This window comes from Onychomys torridus, chromosome X (genome assembly GCF_903995425.1).
Source record: "Onychomys torridus chromosome X, mOncTor1.1, whole genome shotgun sequence".
Taxonomy (NCBI): Eukaryota; Metazoa; Chordata; class Mammalia; order Rodentia; family Cricetidae; genus Onychomys; species Onychomys torridus.
The window spans coordinates 12683484-12703646 of NC_050466.1; the positions used below are offsets into that span (position 1 = coordinate 12683484).

Genomic DNA, 20163 nt, shown 5'->3' on the forward strand with positions numbered 1-20163 from the left:
ATTAGACAAGAGATCTTACTATAGCTCTAGTAGTGCTATAAAGGAATGTAGCACGGATCTTAAGTGGTCTTCTTAATAAACTCAAACCTGATGCTAGGTATTGGGTCAATGCTGGAAAACCAGCAAAGCAGAACCAGCCACAGCCACTTCACCTTGCCAATTCCTCAGCTGATTCTGTTTCCTCAGACTCAAAGCCTCTGTGTCCTCATCCGAATGGATCTCAGCTGAACTGCTTCTTGAAAGCCTAAAAGCTTAACCAGGCTAGTTCCTGGTCCTCACATTTTATCTGCCTTTCTGCTTTCTGCCATCACTTCCTGGGATTAAAGGCATGTGTCACCATGCCTGGCTGTTTCCAGTGTGGCCTTGAACTCACAGAGATCCAGATAGATCTCTGCCTCTGGAATGCTAGGATTTTCTGGCCTCTGTATCTAGTGGCTGTTCTGTTCTCTGACCCCAGATAAGTTTATTAAGGTACACAATATTTTAAGGAACACAATATTACCACATTTCCCCTAAAATTTAAATAAGCTTATAACTAATACAAGAAAAACTATCCAATAAGTATACACAACATATACAGACAAGAGTTACATTAACAATGTCTAGTCTACTAACATTTGACAGATTCAGATAAAAAACTCCATTTTATATATATATATATATATATATATATATATATATATATTGTCCAGTCCAGTAATAGTTAGTAACTCAGACAAAAAATTTTTCATTATTTATCCTATTTAAAACAAGTAGTTCCTTTTTAAAAGTAGATTCAATAGTCTCCTTTTTTTATCTTATATCCATATTCTCTTTTTTTAGTAGATCCAAAAATCTACCTTTTATCTTATTATTTCTATAAAGGAATGCTATGCATATAAATGTGACAATTCAGATGAAATAGAAATCTTAACTAATATGAGTATTTACTGCCTATCTAGCCCAATAGCTATTTAAAAATGTATTTGAAATATATTTGTTTGGTTTAGTTTTTTTTTTTTTTTTTTTTGAGACAGGGTTTTGCTGTGGGATGGTCTTTCTGTATGCTGTGAATATGTGTTACTATGATATAAAGAAGCTGCTCTGGCCTATGGCAAATCAGGTGATAGCCAGGCAGGAAATCCAAGAGAGAGACAGGAAGAAGAAAGGCAGAAGCGTGGGAGACGCCAGCCTGCTGCCCAAGGAACAATGTGCCAGCAGACTGGTAATGCCACAGCCATGTGGCAACATATAGATTAATAGAAATGTGGTAATTTAAGATGAAAGAGCTAGCTAGCAAGAATTCTTAGCCATAGGCCATACCATACAGTCGATAATTAATATAAGCCTCTGATCATTTTATAAGCAGCTTTGGGACTGTGGGTGAGAGAGATTTGTCCTGACCACTGGCCGGATGGGGCACAGAAAATCTTTCGACTACAGGGTTTCTCTTTGAAACAGTTCTAACTGTCCTAGAACTTTCTTTGTAGACCAGGAGGGCCTGGAACTCAGCCTGTTTCTGCCTGATTGCTGGGATTAAAGGCATTTACCATCACTGAACAGCCTATTTGAAATGTTAAAGGTCTCTAAGAAGGAAACCTGCAAGGTTTTACTGGATAAATGCTATCAAACATTTAAAGAACGCAACCTATTCTAGAATAACAAAGAGTAAGGAACACATTTGTGTCAAGGGTTTTCCAAGTCATTCCCATGCTTGATGATTCAGCACAAAAACTCACGTAATGCAGCAAAGAGTCATGCTCCTGGCTATGATTCTTTACAGCAAAAGAACGTGGAACAAAACTAGCAAATGGTGAAGTCCAGAGGAAACTAGGTATAAGCTCCCAGTAGCGACCCAAGAGGTGTACTAATTCCTGCAGGAACAAGTTGTGACATGTGTGAAATGTTGTCTGCAAGGGAAGCTTGTTAGAAACTCAATTCCTGAGGCAATATTGGGGGTTGTTCATGTAGGCACTTCCTGCCTAGCACTTAGTTAAAATTCTAGATTACCAATAGGAAAGCAGATAGGTGTTCACCATAAAGCATATTGTTTAGATAAACAGCTTAGATACAGTTAATGTGTTATTTAGTCTGGAAATGGTAGGAACCCTACCCTAAACCAAGTTCTAAATGCCATGCAAGGATTCACCTTGCAACTGAGCCTTGCAAAGACAGTAGTCAGGCTTGCTATGTCAAGTCCTTCTGAAGCAGCCTGGAAATCAGGAGAGTTGAGTGTTTGCCCTGGGATACACATTTGTGCAAACAGATTATGCACTGTAAGCCACAAATATCAGTTCTTCAAATGGTAAGGATATTCCTAAAATCAAAGTTTCTAGATTCCCACTAAAGCCCTATTACTATTTTTTCCCCAAAACTTCCTCTCATTTACGAGACCAGCAGTTTCCTAATACCAAAACTAGATAATGACAGTACCCTTCCCCCTCCAAGATAAAGCCTAATCTGACAAGAACTTGGGCACAAAAATCTGCAGCAAAATATTAGTAATACAGAATCTAGAATCCAGAAAGGTATACAAATAATCTTACTATAGCCAGGAGAGTTTTTTTACTAACTATATAAGATTGGTTCAACCAAAAGCTTAAATAGTAACAACCCAAACCTACTAGGGACTGGAGAGATGACTCAGCAGATAACGTTGTTTGCTACCAAGCCTGAGGACCCGAGTTTGAACCCTGGGTCCCAAATGATGGATGTAAAAAACAGACTCCTGCAAGTTGTCCTCTGACCTCCATAAATATTCCTACCCCTAAAATAAATAAGTGTAATTTTAAAAAATATTTGTGTCTGTGTGTGTGCACATGCACACATGTATAATGTGTGTGCTGGGTACCCCCAGAAGCCAGAAGAGGGTGTTAGATCTTCCGGAGCATAAGTTACAGGTATTTGTGAGCCACTGGACATGGGTGCTGGGATTTGACCTCTAGTCCTCTGGAAGCAAACGTTTTTAACTGCTGACCCACAACTCTACCCCTGTAAGATTATCTCTAAAAACATCTATTAGAGGGGTTGGAGAGATGGCTCAGTAGTTAAGAGCACTGGTTACTCTTTCAGAGGAAACCAGGTTCTATTCCCATGGCAGCTCACAACCATCCAGGCCTAGGCAATCTATCTCTTTTTTCTGGCTCACAGGTACCATGCATGCATGTGGTGCAGACAGACAGAGAGACAGTGAAAACATCCATACACATAAATAAAATGAGTAATTTGTGTGGGTTTTTTGTTTTGGTTTTTGTGGGGTTTTTTTGGTTTTGGTTTTGGTTTTTTGAGACAGGGTTTCTCTGTGTAACAGGCCTGGCTGACTTGGAACTCACTTTGTAGACCAGGCTGGCCTCCAACTCACAGAGATCTGCCTGCCTCTGCCTCCCAAGTACTGGAATTAAAGGCTTGTACCACCACCACCTGGCTGGGTTTTGTTTTTGTTTGTTTGTTTGGTTGGTTGGTTGGTTTTTGTTTTTTAGGCAGGATCTATGTAGCTCTGGTTGTCCTAGAACTCTCTATGTAGACCTGCCTCACAGGGATCTGCCTGCTTCTGCCCCTGAGTATTGGGCTTAAAGGGGATTGGGGATTTAGCTCAGTGGTAGAGCGCTTGCCTGGCAAGTACAAGGCCCTGGGTTCGATCCTCAGCTCCAGGGGGTAGGGGGGAAACTAGTAAAAAATAGTAGGGCTGGGAAGATGGCTCTGTAGAGAAAGCAGTTACTATGTAAGCATAAGAACCATAGTTCAGATTCCCGGGACCCATATAAAGAGCTGGGCAGGCACAGTGGCCCACCTGTGATCTCATCACTGAGAAGACATCCCACACTGTGATGCCCTCTCCAGAGCAAGCTGACTACTTAGACTAGCCAAAATTGGTGAGCTCTGGGTTAAGTCAGAGTCCCTGCCTTGGTAAATAAAGTAGAGAACAATCAAATAAGATACTCAATATCAATCTCTGGTCTCCACACATGTACACATGTGCATGTTCACTTCCCATGTATATACCCACGTACATGTAAAAAGGCATACACACATGTACACCACATACACATGCAAAATATTTTTAAAAAACTATCAGACAAAGTGTCAGGAATATACCTTATTCATGGGTAGGAAGATCACAGGTTAGAGATCACCTGGGCTACACAGTGAGACTCTATCTCAAAAACAAAACAAACAAACAAAACTACAAACCAATAAAAAGCCCAAATAACAAAACTCAATGTAATCTACCATATCCATCAAGCTAATGAAAAAAAAAGATATGATCATATATTTAACAAAATTCAGTATTCATTTATGGTAAAAACTTTTCAGCAAACTATGAATAGATGGGTATGTTTGAAACTTGATAAAGAACATCTCCCAGAACCTTGATAGTAACACATTTACTGGTGAAAGATGTAATGTTTCTCCCTAAGTTCTATCCCAACAAAGGTTGTCTACTCTTATCACTTTCATTCAACATAATTCAAATGCTGCCTTCAGTGAAATCAGGCAAGAAAAGGAATACAAATCATATGATTGGAAAGGATTTAAAACCATCTCTACTCCTAAACAACCCAGGTTTCTTTCTTTCTTCTAAATTACATTTATTCATTTCGGGCCATCAGGCTTGGTAGCAAGTACCTTTATTCACCAAGCCATCTTACAAGCCCAATAACATAATTTGTTACATAGAAATTTCCAAAGTACCTGCCAAAAGATTCATAAAACCAATAATTGGGTTCAGAACGTCACGAGATATTAAGATCAACACACAAACATCAATTGCATTTTCTCTGTTATACTGACAGCGAACAATTAATGTGTGCCTGAAATTTAAAACACATTACCAGTTACAATCATGAGAAAGGAAATGAAGTATTTAGCTACACACTTAACATATGGTGCATAGGATCTATATGCTATAAAACTCCACAATACCAATGAAGAAGTCAAAGAAGATTACAACTAAATGGAGAGATGGAAATTATCATGTTAAAGGATCAGAAGAGAATGTTGGGAAGATGTCAGTTCTTCCTAAGCTGATATATAGGTTTGATGCAATTCCTCTAACAATTACATCAAGATTTTTATAAATACAAATAAATCCATTACAATATTTACATGAAAAGACAAATTACCAGCCAAGTTTGGTGGCACACATCTTTAATCCCAGTACTCAGGAGGCAGAGGCAGGCAGATCTCAGTAACTTCAAGGCTGGCCTGGTCTACAAAGTGAGTTCCAGGACAGTCAGAGATACATAGTAAGACCTTGTCTTAAAATAAAACAAACAAACAAGAAACAATAAAGACAAAATAACTTGGATAGCCAGAACAATTTGGAAGAAGAATAAAGTGAGAGGGATTGCTCTATCCACTTGTTCTATAGCTATCACAATTAAGACTAGTATTCACAGGAGAGACCCACACATTAATAGAATACAAAAGAGCCAAGAAATGGCCCCATACAGATGGCCCAATTGATTTTGACAGAGGTATAAAAGCAATTTAATGAAGCAAAGACAGTCATAGAATCTCTATCTTAGGTCCAAGTTTATGACAAAAATTAATTCAAAGTGAAACACTGACTTAAAACATAAAACTGTAACACTTTCTAGAGGAAACATGAGAGAAGGCAAATGGGACCAGGTGAAGATTTTTTTAGACCTGACACCAAAAGCACTATGTATAAGTGCAAATCTTGATAAACTAGCTCTCTCTGAAAATAGTTTGCGGAATCTTGTGTTAAACAAATGAAAAAATCAGCTGAAGAACAGGAAAACTATTTTCTGATCATATACATATCTGACAGAGGACTTGTATTTAGAATATATAAATAACTCTCCAAATTTAATAGTAAGAAATAATCCAATTAGAAAATATCCAAAAGACATAAGCAGACACATCACCAAAGAGATGGCAACTAGAGACATGCAGGAAGTTCAGCACCCTTGGCCACTAGGGAAAGTCAATTTAGAATGAGCTATCACCACAGAATGGCTAAAACAGAAATAGTGACTATTTCTAACGAATACTAAGAGTAAAGAAACTAACTGACCTTTTATGTATGGCAGTTAGGAAAACAAGATGGTACAGCTAGTCCGAAAAAAAAATGTGGCTGTTTCTCATAACACTTAGCATCTGACCATCCATGGCATAAGAAAATGAAACTGTTTTCACAAAAACCTCTATAAGACTGTTTACAGCATTTTTATTCTTTAAAAAAAATTTATTACACCTATTTGTGTGTGTGTGTGTCCTATGTGTGGAGGTCAGAGGACAGTTTTCAAGACTCAGGGGGTTCTTTCTTTTCAACTTTTCGATCCCAGGGATCAGAATAAGGTCATCAGACTTAGTGGCTAGTGCTTTTACCTACTGAGCCATCTCCATGGCCCAGCAGTTTTATTCTTACCAGGCAAAGTTGGAAACAGTCCAAATGTCCTTCAATGGATGAACTGTTAAACTGTGGTATGTCCACACTGTAGATTATCACTCAGCAATAAAAACAGTGATAGATGTTAAAGAAATTACTCTGAGTGAAAAAGCCCCACATGTTTCAAAATGTATGATTCCATTTATATAATACGCTTGAAATGACAAAATTATAGGGATGGTATGGTGAACATGTTAGGAGTTGCCAGGAATTATGTTGGGAAAAGGAGGCGACTAATGATGAAGAATTCCAGGTGGAATCTTTGAGATAGTTACGTTGGTCACAGAAATCTACACAGGTGATAAAATTACATATTCACATTCAGAAATGGATGCTTATTAGGTTGGTGAAATCTGAATGAGCTCTATGGATTGGACTAGTGTCACTATCTTGCTTTTGATATAGTTATGTAAGATTACTATTGGGAGAAAACTGAGAGATACTTACAGGGGTTCATGAGACCCCCCTCTAATATTTTTACATCTTCCCGTGGAGTTTTATTTTAAAATAAATCAAGTATAATAGCAAATGTGAAGGACTATGAATATTTCACCACGCAAGATTTACATATAATGAAGTATGAAAAATAGACAAAATACAAGAGTCCACATTAATGTTATCCTAGAAATATAAGTGAAATGATTACATGAGTTTATTATAATAGTGAATGGTGCATTTTCAATTCTAGAAAGGTAAATAAAATTTGCTTGCAAACTTCTGCATTTGTCAGAATTCAAAGGGCCAGAACCATTAGTAAATTACATACACTTACTTTATATATTAATAATATACATCATTTCCTACTTATTCATTCAAAACTAATATCTTCTGTAATTGTGATATTGGCTAAACAAAATAAAAGCTGCAAGACAGGCAATCAGGAAGGTAAGATCAAGAAGCTGGAACCCAGGTGCATAGACCAAAGCAGGTATCCATGGGTGAAAATTTTAAACTCTCCATCCAATCCTCTCAGGAAAAACTCAGCCCTTGTTTAAAGGCTTTTCCAAATAATTCTGACGGGCCACCTACACTATCCAAGAAAATGACCCCTACTTTTAAGTCAATCAGCCTTTATCTTACCTAAATACCTCACAGCATCACCTGTATGGAGGTTTGAATAACTGGGAGCTGTAAGCTAACTAAACATTCAACAGAATACAGAAAAAAGAAGTCCCACACCATCATAAAGCGTGTTTGCTTACAACTGGATAAATGTGTTGTCAATTGTCTCCTTGCCTTTATTATTTTTCCATACTTCAGGCAGAAATGACAGAAAGCAATGGTGGTCATCGAGTTTATATACGAATTGCACTTGTAGAACTTTAGAGTTGGTGCAGGGGCTTGAAAAGCTCGGTCTGCATTGTGATAGAGCAGGAGTCAATGCACCTCGCCCTTTCTAGCCCCTAGCGGGGCTGGGACTCCTCAGGGCAGCAGCGCGCGCAGCAGGAGGGGAGGAGAACCCACCTGAAGCATTGCGCCGCGCGTGCGAGAGCCCGAAGTGGGCGGAGCCTCGAAGCCGGTGGCGTTGGCGATGGCGCCCAGCCCGCCAGAAGAGCGCGCGGCGAGCAGACGGCAAGGAGTCGGTCGGGTAGGGCGAACGCAGCCGGCGGGGCGGGGGGGGGGGGGGGAGTGGCGGTGATGAGGAAGGAAAGGGAAGAGGCGGAGCGTGGGAGCGCTCAGTGTCAGGAATACAATAGTGCTCCGCGCCTCTTCGGCCGCCGCCGCCCAGCAGCCTGCCCAGGGCTGAGGCCTGACAGGCCAGGCGGCCAGGGCGGAGGGCGGGAGCAGAGCGCTAGGGGGCGGCCCCGGTGGCTCCTCGGGAGTCCCGAGGCCGGAGGGCGGGGCGAAGAGGAGATTAGGGGGCAGGTGCGAGGGAGGGAAGAGAAGAAAGCGGGCGGCTAGGGGGCGGTTACCACCCTAGCTGGACTCGCCCGGCACGTTGAGGGGGCCCCAGTGTGCGGCAGGAAAGGAGCGGAGCCTGAAGCAGCGCTGAAGGTAGGCGCTCTCGAGGGTAGCTGCAGTAGCAGCAGCGAGGTTGTGGGCGTAGTGTGGCTTTGGCGGCGGGAGTGGCGGCCTCGAGGAGTGGGACGAGGGCGGCGTGGACCTAGGGGTCCCGGCCTCGCTGCGCTCAGGGGAGCTCCAGCTCCACGAAGCGGTTGCCTCCGGTGTCCCCCAAGAGCCTTGGAGCCGGGAGTGTGTGTGGGCTGAGGTAAAGTGCCCAGTCGCCCCTCTGCCTGGTGGCGCGCTGTGTCTGGTGGCCCCGGCTGGGGGCGGGTGGGGGGGGGAGCGGACACGGACACGCGAGCTCGGCTGCAGCCTCCTGGAAACCTCAGGAGGCATTGAGCGCCATAACTGTGGCGGCCGTTCCCTTCACAGTCCCCTCCCGGCGCCCCTTCCCGTGTCTGTTCCGTGCTATCAGGGACTCGTGGGGGCCAGACCTCTGGGCTAGAGGGCATGCTCTTTCTACCGCCTGTGGCTAGCTGGTCCTAGCAGCGAGAGGGCGCACCCTGACTGTTTGAGCCTTGCGGAGCGGGAAGACACCGAGTGTCTGGAGAGGGGAAGACAGGCAGTGTAGGGAGCAACCAGGCACCCCGAGAGGCGAAATGCCAACCTAGCGGGAGCGCGGGCGCTCTGCGGGCCGGTGAACTTTCCTTTCTCCAGTCATTGTTAGGTCGCTGCAAGTGTTCCCAGCCACCAAGCGCCCTGCGGTCCTGGGGGTGGGAAAATCGCCAGGGCTTTGCCAATTACAGGGAGATTTTTCTGCCACCGGGCATGGCACAGTTGTTAACTTTTCTCCAGCTCTCTAGTTCGTTTTATTACCTCCTCTAAGGGGGCCAGATTTATTTGTTTAATCCTCTGATCTTTTTCTCTTGCATTTCGGAGCAGAACCTTGGCTTTGGTGGAGTCTGGCTTTAAATTACACAGGGCAACCTGTGTTCATTATTTGTCAGGAAGAAAGTGGGGTGGGATGTCGAGTGTCCTTCCTTAATGGTGATATATGAAGACATGCTTAAGAGTTTACCTCTGTGCAGCCCTAGGACATATGTCGCTTGTAGGGATTTGGCAAGAAACTTGTTTGGCAGCTCCATTGGCGTTCTGAGTTGCAAGGAAATCCATGTTCTGAGATGTGTGCAAGGGTCGACCCCCACCCACCTTGTGAGATACACTCATCTCTGAAGCTGAGGACCCCCACCGTCTACCCTCCTCAGTTTGATTGTATAAGAAATCAAAACCGTGGTGACAGTGATTCCAGTGTCATAGAGGGAAAGGCAACCTCATTCCCTGCATTGAGTCAAATAAAGATAACTGCTTACTCTCCCAACTCTGAAAAATAATGAAAAAAAAAAAAAAGTAAAAACTGGTTGCACAACATCGTTACCTAGTTCATGATAACCAGAACCCACTTTTCCGGACTACTTCTTAAATACCTTGCCTGCAGCCACTTCTTGTCAGCCTGGGGGTTGGAAAATGGGGGTGGGGAGAAGAGCAGAGTCCATTTGAAACAAAGCATTGTGTTTTATTTAGTTTAGTATTTCTGTAACATCTGTAATGGTGGGAACTTAGAGCCTGGCCTTTGTACCCTTTGAATAGTGTAGTTCTTACACATTATATGATGACTGTGAATAAATAAAAGTAGATTTTTTTCTTTTTTGTTTAACCTTAAGAGTATCCTACTTCGATAATTATCATTTTCTTTTTGATTTAAGGTAAGTTCTGAGTTTAAATGCTTGAATTATTAGAGGATAAACTCTCACTTCAAGGATTACAGAAGTTGGAAGGTGCGATTCATATTAAGTTGGAGGGTGCCCAGTTCATACTAAGTTCTCAACATCAGGTACCATCATTGCCACCTTTCTTTCACTTGTGCTCTTCTGTATACTTCTGTCACTAGAGAAGAGCTCTTATTCCAATACTGCTGCCTTGAAAGATTTTTTTTTAGTCAGTTCGGAATAATACAGGTTACAGTGTTCTAATTCCAGAACCCACACTTTATTTCCAGTTTTCTGAATCAGACCATGGCATTGTGGTATGACTCTTGATCTCAGGTAGTTCAAAGTGAAGGAGCCAGGAATGACTTGGAAACAACTTTAAGAGCACTTGTGAACTACTTTCCAGCTTGTAGAGGAGGGCCCCAGGACTATCACAACTGATGATTCCTGGACAGTTATCACACCCGAGACATATGAGTTAGTGAAAGCTAAAGTACAAGAACGTTCGAAAACTTGCAGGTTTAGTATGGTCATCTACTTTAATAATGCTTGTCTTTTCCCTCTCTTGTGTTCTACCAACCATAACAAATGTTTGTCCTCTAAGCTATACAAAGCTGTCTCTTGTTTTTTTACTTTGAGGTCTAGCTGAAACTAATTACATATTTTGGGGTTGGTGAGGAAATCAGGAGACATCAGGTGTTTGTGGAGATGGGACATTAGAGAGCTCTTAGAAGCTTTGATCAGGGATGCAGAGAGGGAGGCTAAAATGAAGTTGAATATTATAATGGAACATAATGTACCTACCTCTTCATGGAGCTTACAAAAAATAGGAACTGAAGAAGATAGAATTGATATGCTGACTTATATTAAGATAATCTCTTACCAGGGGATAATTTACTGTGATCTTTGCTTGCCTCACTTTTCTAGATGAGAGGTGGGTGTTGGGTGATACTCATCTGGGACTATCCTAGCCATAGTTTTTGGTACTGAAAATTGAACCTAGAGCCTTGCACATGCTAAGCAAGCATTCTACCACTGAGTTACCTACCACTTATCTTGATACCCTTATAAAGTGGGGACATTTGGCTCATCCATAAATTTGTATTGTTCTAGTTACTGTGGCTGAGAAAGATAAAGTATTCTCAGCTTTATAAAGGTTTCCAGGGTGGGGAGAATCTAGAATGGATGGTTAGATGTGATGATTGAGTAAGAAGGTGCTAGCAGATGATCATTATAGACTAAGTGACTACTGCTTTAAGTTATCGGTTTTTGTAACTCCCCCATGGTTATTTTTGTGTCCTCTCTGTAGGTTTTTCCATAGACAACAGAAGCAAGGCTCCTACAATCAAAAGTGTCTCTGTGCTGAGTTTTCCGGAAAAACTTACCTGATCCAATCTACCAGACTTGGAAAAGGAAAGGTAAAAACTCAAAGTGGTGTTTTCCTGAACATGAGGGCATGTCCTTGGGGGTACTAGGGGAGGAAGGAGTCTGATATGCCCTGAAGAAAAAGGATCTGGCAAGGGCTTGAAGTTATACTGGGACTTTGGCCAGTTGGAGGCGTCTGTGATATCATGAGTACCCTTCAAGCTACAAATTTTTCTGCTCCAACTCGGAAGCCATGACTATGCCTCACTACCAGTAAAGGCCAATTTCTTCTGATACCTGCTGATAAAAAAAAACAAAACAAAACAACAAAAACCAAAAAAAAAAAAAAAACAAAACCAACAACTAAGCCAATGTGAGTTTTTTGTTGTTATTTTGAGACAGGGTTTACTGTGTTGCCCAGACTGGCCTTCTAACTCATGATCCTCCTGCCTCAGCCTCCTGAACTCTGGGATTACAAGGCGTGGGCTACTATGTTTGGCTAGAATGTTGGTTTTGGACTAGCTAACAAGAGAATGTGATATCAGCTCAGCCTATACACCAAACCCTCAGTGTTGAAACCTCCTGGGAAACTTGCTGGTATTATTCTTTTTTAGCTTTTGAAAACTTAATTTTGATAAAATATATATTTTTTTGAAATGTTGCAAGATTGGGACAAAAACTCACTATATTTTTTTTATCCAAGGTCACTAGTTATCAGCAGTTTGCTTTCATTTGCTCTTTCTGTTTCTTTTTACAAATCATTTGTGCATAACCATTGAGAGAGTGGTACTTGTCAAGGCCATCCTGTAGCTACCAGGCATATGTTTGTAAATCAAGTGGAATCTCTGGTGCTATATAGAGAAATCATGACCAATCGTAAAAGTATTTAAGACACCCTCTCCCTTTCACTGTTCTTGTTGTGTATTTTCCTATGTCAAATTTTAATACTATGAAAACCCTCAACTTTATGGTCATTAGTATAGTTTCCATTTAATTCATTCAGCAAACATACTGAGTGCTTTCTATTTGTTAGGGGTATAAAAAGAGAAAGATATTCATCCCTTTAAGAGCTTAATGTCCAGTGGAAGGAATTTGAGGAATCTTTTCAACAGTTAGGAGGAGGAATGTTCTGCTGATGGGAACAGAGGCCTGGTTAAGGATCTGAAGAGTAGATATCTGGGAGTCACTTAACTGGATGTAACTGTATATATCCATCTTTAAGGCCTTTTGCTCTTAGGTGACGAAGTTCATGAGTTGGGGAATCCTTTGATGTTATACATCTACCACAGGAAGTGGACTCAGGCATATTTGGACTCATATTCTGGCTCATCCTCTTGATCTTGGCTAGTTTATTTCTCTGTGCCTTGGTTTCTTCATATGCCAAATCATATCTCTAAGGATGGTAATGAGAATTTAGTTGAAGTAATATTTGCTCTGTAAACATTTATTTCATCTCCCCTTACCAAAAAAATGCTGTATGTTGGGAGTAACATATAAAGTGTTAAGTATTGAAGTAGGAGCCAAGGGGCTATTTCTGTTTTTTTTCAACAAATAAATGTCTGATTGATAGTTCCAGGAAAGACAATGGCGATTACCTTATGGATAATGAAAATAATAGCAACTGATTTGGTAATAGTTTCCTTTATGTTTAGTACTGGATAGCTCTCTGAGCAGAGGATATCTCTTAGAGGTATGAATGTTAAAGTGGTGAAACAGAGCCAGCTTGCACATGGTCACACGGCAAGGAAGAGATAGAATTAATTCTAATGTGACTGAAACCAGTGGAGTACATTTGGAGCCTCAAGAATAAATAATAATAAATAAGGTAAAAGGTAGAGAGAAGAGATTTCCAGGCAGAGGAAAAAGCAGTTGTTGTGATAGTACTGATTCATAGAGGTTTGGCTGGATCTGGGAAAAAAGGTAGGCAGAAGATTGACAGGCTTTGTGGAACCTCATTAAGGAGCTTGTGCTTTATTTCAAAGACAGGCAGAGGCTACTTGAAGGTATTTTATTAAACTTCCTAAACCATGCACACGAGTGTGTGTGTGTGTATATGTGTGTACTTCAGAAAAATATCTAGTGGTACCTAAAAAAACGTTAAGTCACTTCTTCAGCATTCCACCTTTCATTCCAATAGAGGTGATGTTTCTGTATAAAACCTACACCAAAATGTTGGTAGATGACCTTTACTGTCTTTTGTAAATATTGGTAAGAAGAGTTGCCATGATGCTAAAAGAAGGTACTGCTTAAGAATACTGGTTTAGTTAGGTCCATATCTCTTGCATTTTAGGCTTCATTAAGGGAAATCAGTTAGCTTTAATTAAGCCATGTGAAATAGATAAACTATTAGAATTGAGAGGAAAAGTAATTTCTTGAATTCTAGATTTAGCATGACAAATGAAACTATGGAGTATAAGGCTTTGGTTTAAATATATCATAATTAAGATACTTCCGTGACTAAATGGAAATTTGTAAATTTTTAATTTTGTGTGTATGCCATCTGTGATGGCACATTTGTGAGACTCTGGAAAGACTGAAACATTTTTTTCTGTAATATTTTTTCGTATTTTCATTCAAGTAGTGGAAGTTTTTATATTTGAAACCGTTTTTATGTATAGCATAAACCTCACAAGACAAAAATCTGTGTTCTCGCCAGGCGATGGTGGTGCACGCCTTTAATCCCAGCACTTGGGAGGCAGAGCCAGGCGGATCTCTGTGAGTTTGAGGCCAGCCTGGGCTACCAAGTGAGTTCCAGGAAAAGGCGCAAAGCTACACAGAGAAACCCTGTCTTGAAAATCCAAAAGAAAAAAAAAATCTGTGCTCTCTTCCCCTTGCCATGCATATTGGGTCACAAACATACTCTTAAGTAGCCTGTGCTAGTTAGTTTTTAGGGGTAAGAGAAAGTGCTTAGTTAGTGGCTTGATGATTTAGTGTGGCTTTGCATAGACAGTTGCTGTTTGGTAGACTAGTTGTTTAGGTAGGAGGCCCTAAGCTTGGATGGCTCATCACTATGTGGTCTCTTCTAGTTGGATAGTCTGGACTTATTAACATAGTAGTCTCAGAGTCTCCAAAGAGAGAAGCAAGTAAAAGCAAGCACCAGCCAGTACATAAGTATTTTTTTCAATTGTCTGTTCCTGTCAAATTTGCTATTGTTCCATTGCTAGATCACAAGAATGCTTTCATGACCAAGTCCAGAGACATTGTGGGAGACCATTCAAAGAGTAGATATAAGGAGCTGTGAACAAATTGGGAACCTTTCCAGCGATAATGTATAAATGGTAGTAAATGGAAAGCTAGAGGGAGGCAGTGTGTGATTTTGGAAGTAGATATTCTCACAAAAGGATTAACTATTCTTTGATCTTATACAGCTATTATCAAAGGAGCTCCTGTGTTTCCTCAATGCCCATTCATGTTTTATCACAAAATCCTTGTATACTATGTTTTGTAGTTAAGCAGAAAGACTTGGTAATCTACCACCATTTGATGAGAGGAACATTGGCAATTTTGCCTGTAGCCCCTCCCCTTTTTCAAATATAATTTTTACCTAAGAGAAGAAATGCTTATTTGGGCATTGTAATAAGAACAAAGGATTCTTTATAACTATGTTTTATTTATTCAAAATTTTAAAAATATCCCTGTGGTTGCAGTGAAGAATCCAGTATCATACTGTGAAGTGAGTGGCCAAGATCCACCAGTTTGGTGCATCAGGCCTTTGTTCTGGAAGATCTCAAAGGTAACAGTCTTTACATAACATAGACTTTTTTTCAACAGCTTGAAGGCTGAAATTTATTATATAAAAATGTAATGATTCTTGAAAACGTGGGAAACTGAGTAAAATGTTCATTTTGTGCATCATAGGGGTGTGTGAAAATTGTGTGATGATATAATCTTAGATTTTATTTCCTCCTAGGATAAAAATTTATAATCCCTGATATTTAAGTCAGTAACTTGAAAAGAGCCATCTATATTTATAAACATAGCATTTGACTTAGCACTTTATCCAAGAATTTATTCAACAAATACTTACAAGTTAATTGGAATATTGCCTATAGTAGAAGATTGATGATATATTAATTATCAGTCAGGGCTTAGTTATACAAGATTTATTACACTATGTATTGTATAATCTATAACATATACAGTGAGAAAAATCAGGAACCAGTAGAGTGAGTGTTACCATTTATGTAAAACAGATAGTGAGTTGAGGGCAAGAATGTATAAATTTTTGCTTATATAGACACAAAATATTTCTGGAGGGCTGTTCAAGCACTGACAGTTTTGTGGCATGCATGATGTGGACTAGTGGTTGAGAGCGATACTGCATTGCATAAATTCTAATGTATAATTTTTTTAAGATAGGTTGTTTATTTTCCTATTTCAAAAATTATGTGTGTTTTTAAAAAGAGAACTAATACATAGTAGATGAGAATTATGCACTCCTCAACTTGACTTGATCATATATATATATTTATATACACACATATATACATATACATATACATATACATATACATATATATACACACACACACACACCCCTCTATATATAGATAGATATTCAGGTAAGTTTTTTCCCCTTAGAAATGCATCTTGGTATACTTCTGACTTTTTCTTTAAGTACTGCGGATTGAGCCTATCCAGGACTTTTCTTGTACAGCATGCATGCTATATGACTGAACTATACCTCCAGCTTTGAATTACATGTGTGTAGACTAGAGGACAACTGATGTGGTAAATATTAGCTTATAGGTTGTTTTTTGAGCATAAGTTTTCAGTTCCTTTTGGATAAGTGCATGGAAATGGAATTGCTGGTCTTTGCTGGACAGAGGTGGACCAACTGTCCTCCAAAGTGGTTCTGCCAGTTTGTATTCCAATAAGCCATGAAAGTGAAGTATGTGTTGAAGTTAATTTTCCCACATATGGGATGTTTTATTGCATCATTTGTTGAAAAGTCTATCTTTTATTTATTAAATTGCCTTTGCATTTGTGCATCTGTTTCTGAGCTTCTCTGTTCCATGAATCTGTGTGTCGTAACCATTTTTTCCATTAATTATACTCTTTGCAGTGCTGAGGATAGATCTCATGCCTAAAGCATGCTAGGCAAATGCTCTACCACTGAGCCTCATCCTCAGCCATGATATACTGGTTACCACACTTTCCTGAGTACTATAGTTTTATAGTGAGTCTTGAAATAAGTAATATTAGTACTCTGACATTTTTCTTCTTCAGAATTGTAGTGAAAAGGGAACACTTAACTTGTTCTCGTCTCTCATCAAGAATAATACTAGCTGTAGAATTTTGGGTTTGTTTTATAGTATATGTCCTTTTGTGTAGAAAGCAATTTACCTAGCAGGCTGTTGTCTTAGAAGGCTTGCTTGCAAAATTGGCCTTTGGCTGATAGATGGAAAATTGACTTCTTAAACATTTTTAAAAAATAAAATATTATACCCTACCTTCATTTATTTCCTCTCCAGTTCTTCTTATTTCTTTTGTTAATCCTGGTTTCCCAACTCCCCCTAGATAATTTTCTTTAGCTAGTCAGCATTCCAGCATGGACGGGGGGGGGGGGGTGCTCATAAGCTTCCACTTCTAGTTGAGGAGCTATTGAGAATGATAGCTGCTAGGAGGAGAGTCAGTTTTCTTTAGGAATATAGTTCCTAATAGATTATCCATGCTTTAGTGGATGGCCCTATACCAATGCATATATGGACAGCACAAATTGGACTTTAATTTGAGTTAGTTTTTAAAAAGCATATGAAGTTGGGAGAGAGGTGAAGGTGGATCTTGGAAGAGTTAGAGGGAAGAGTAGGTGGTGAATATGATCAAAATTCATTGTATGCATGTTTGAAATTCTCAAAGAATTAATAAAAATTGTTACATTAAAATAAAACATAATTTTAATGAAGAAAAGAATTTCCTTTAACATTTTTAGGATAGGTTAGATGGCAGCAAATTCTGTTTTTGTCTAAGAAAGTTTTCATATTCCAATCACTCTTGACGGACATTTTATGTGATGTAGAATAATGGTTGGAAGAGATTTTCCTCTCCTTCAATATATTATTCTATTATTGCATATCATCTAGTTAAGTCTGGTATAATTATTATCCTAGTGCATATCTAATGTCTGCCTCTCTTTACCTCTGGCTTCATTAAAGGTTTTCTTTTTGTCTTTGATTTTAATCAATTTATGATATACCTAGATATGGCTTTATATTTTTTTTTTCATATTTCTCATTTAATATTCTCCAAAGTCCTTTTATCTGTACTTCATGTCTACAATTTCTCAGTCATTATTTTTTCAAATAATTCTACCTATTTTGCTTTTTTTTCTTTGTCTAGGATTTCAATTCCAGGTTTGTTACACTGTGAATGTCTCACAGTTCTTGAATGTTGTGTGCTGTTTTCTTTTTTTAATAGTTATTTTTGCCTGCATATATGTCTGCACCACATGTGTGCAGTGCCTGTGAAGGCCAGAAGAGGGTGTCATGTCCCCTGGAACTAGAATTACAGAGGGTTGTGAGCCAGCATGTGGGTTCTCAGAATCTAACCCAGGTCCTCTGTAAGAGCAGCAAATGCTTTGAACCACTGAGTCATCACTCTAGCCCCTGTGTGCTGGTTCTTTTTTTCTCCTTTTGTTTTAATTTTTAGTGGCCCGATCAATAAATGTGACCTTCAAACTCATTGATACTTTTCTTGACTGCATCAAGTCTACTGTTGAGCCCACTGGGTTGCTGGTTTTGTTTTTTTAACTTTTGTCTTTTTAGTATTTCTATTTGCTTTTTTCACCTAGGTTCTATTTCTTTGCTGAAATTATATGTCTGGACTTGCATATTATCTACTTTATTCATTAGAGCTTTTTTAACATGAATCATAATTCTTTTAAATTTGATTGTTGATAGTCTCGACATCTGTACTACTTACTGTGTTTGGACTCAGTAACTGCTTTGTAACTTGGGGTATTTTCTTACCTTTTGATACACCTCATGAACATCCTGAAAGCTGCACATGGGCAAGAGATTCTGATAAATTTTTAGTAGTTAGAAAGCTCTGGTTTCTTTTCCTAGGCCTTTAGTGAGGAGTTCAATGTTTTTGTTGGCCTGAGTGTGTGAAGGTGGGAGGCAGGGTAAGAGCACCAGAGATTTCCTATTCTTCTAGTAATACCATTTTTTAGTGTTTATTTTATATGGATGAGTGCTTTGCCTGCAAGTATGTATGTGTACTATCTTGTGTGCCTGGTGCTTGTTTGTAGAGGTTGAATTCCCTCAAACTGGAGTTGTACATGGTAGTGAGCCACTATTGTGGGTCCTGGAAAACTGAACTTGGGTCCTTTGTAAGAGCAGCAAGTGCTCTTTACTGCTGAGTCATCTTTCTAGCTCCCATGATAACTTCATTTTTACTATTCTTGGCTTTGGGTTGTCTGTTGTGATGCTTTCTAAATGTAGGGTGCTTTTTATATATATATATATATAGTTTTTCCAATTGTATTGCACTGTTACCAGGTAGGTAGTATGTCAGGTGTTGAAGAGGAGGTGTTCTGATTATGATTGGTCAGGTACTATAACCTGGGTCTTGAGTGTGTACTAGCAAGGTTTTCTATTCATTCTTCTTGTGTAGGGCTTCTTTCTCTTCCTTCCTACCCCTTACCACACCCCATTGGGTATACTAATGTCCTCCTCCCTGAGGATTTATCCCTTTATTCTGTACTAAAGATGAGAGGTGGTCTTAGTGAGTTTCACAGTGGACTGTTGTAGTCATCCAGCCAGCCAGGTAGCACTATAGGAGCTTTCTCTTAGATTTTTCTTGGTCTTCACTATGAGAGCCTGGTGGGATTCCTGTAGGAAAAGCTTGCTTTTTTTTTTTTTTTTTTTTTTTAAGATTTATTGGGACTGGAGAGATGGCTCAGAGGTTAAGAGCACTGCTTGCTCTTCCAAAGTTCCTGAGTTCAATCCCCGGCAACCACATGGTGGCTCACAACCATCTGTAATGAGATCTGGTGCCCTCTTCTGGTGTTTAGGGGTATGTGCAGACAGAACACTGTATACATAATAAATAAATAAATCTTTAAAAAAAGATTTATTTATTTATTACAACACATAGAGTGTTCTGTCTACATTCCAGAAGAGGGCACTAGATCTCATTATAGATGGTTGTGAGCCACCATGTGGTTGCCAGGGATTGAACTCGAGACCTGGAAGAGCAGCCAGTGCTCTTAACCTCTGAGCCACCTCTCCAGCCCCCCCTTTTTAAAAAAGATTTATTTATTTATTATGTATACAGTGCTCTGTCTGAATGTGTCCTTACAGGCCAGAAAAGGGCACCAGATCTCATTACAGATGGTTGTGAGCCACCATGTGGTTGCTGGGAATTGAACTCAGGACCTCTGGAAGAGTAGTCAGTGCTCTTAACCACTGAGCCATCTCTCCAGCCCCCAGAAAGGCTTTTTTAAAGGGTAGAAACTTCTCTATGGAACACAGAAGCTTCACACTATGGCTAATCATAGAATTTCTAGTTCAAAATTCCTACAGGCTTTTGTGCCCAACCCAGTGTCTCTCTGCAGGTTCCTGGTATTTTGGGATATGAGGTAGTTTGTCCAGCAACTTCACTTCCCTGCCAGATCGCTCTTCAGTTTAGCAAGCTTTTTTTGTTTTAAGAGTAGAATGATGGCCTCTGAAAGCTTTACATATCTGAGCTGAA

General features: G+C 39.7%; 1 protein-coding gene across 1 annotated transcript in view; it reads left to right on the plus strand.

The window, feature by feature from the left end:
• The first annotated feature begins 8301 nt into the window (after positions 1–8301).
• Positions 8302–20163, plus strand: part of Jade3 (jade family PHD finger 3) — a 130160-nt gene continuing 118298 nt past the window's right edge. The window contains exons 1-2 of the mRNA XM_036174852.1: positions 8302–8389; positions 11414–11522. The gene's annotated coding sequence lies outside the window, so the exon portion shown is untranslated. The remainder of the gene's footprint in view (positions 8390–11413; positions 11523–20163) is intronic.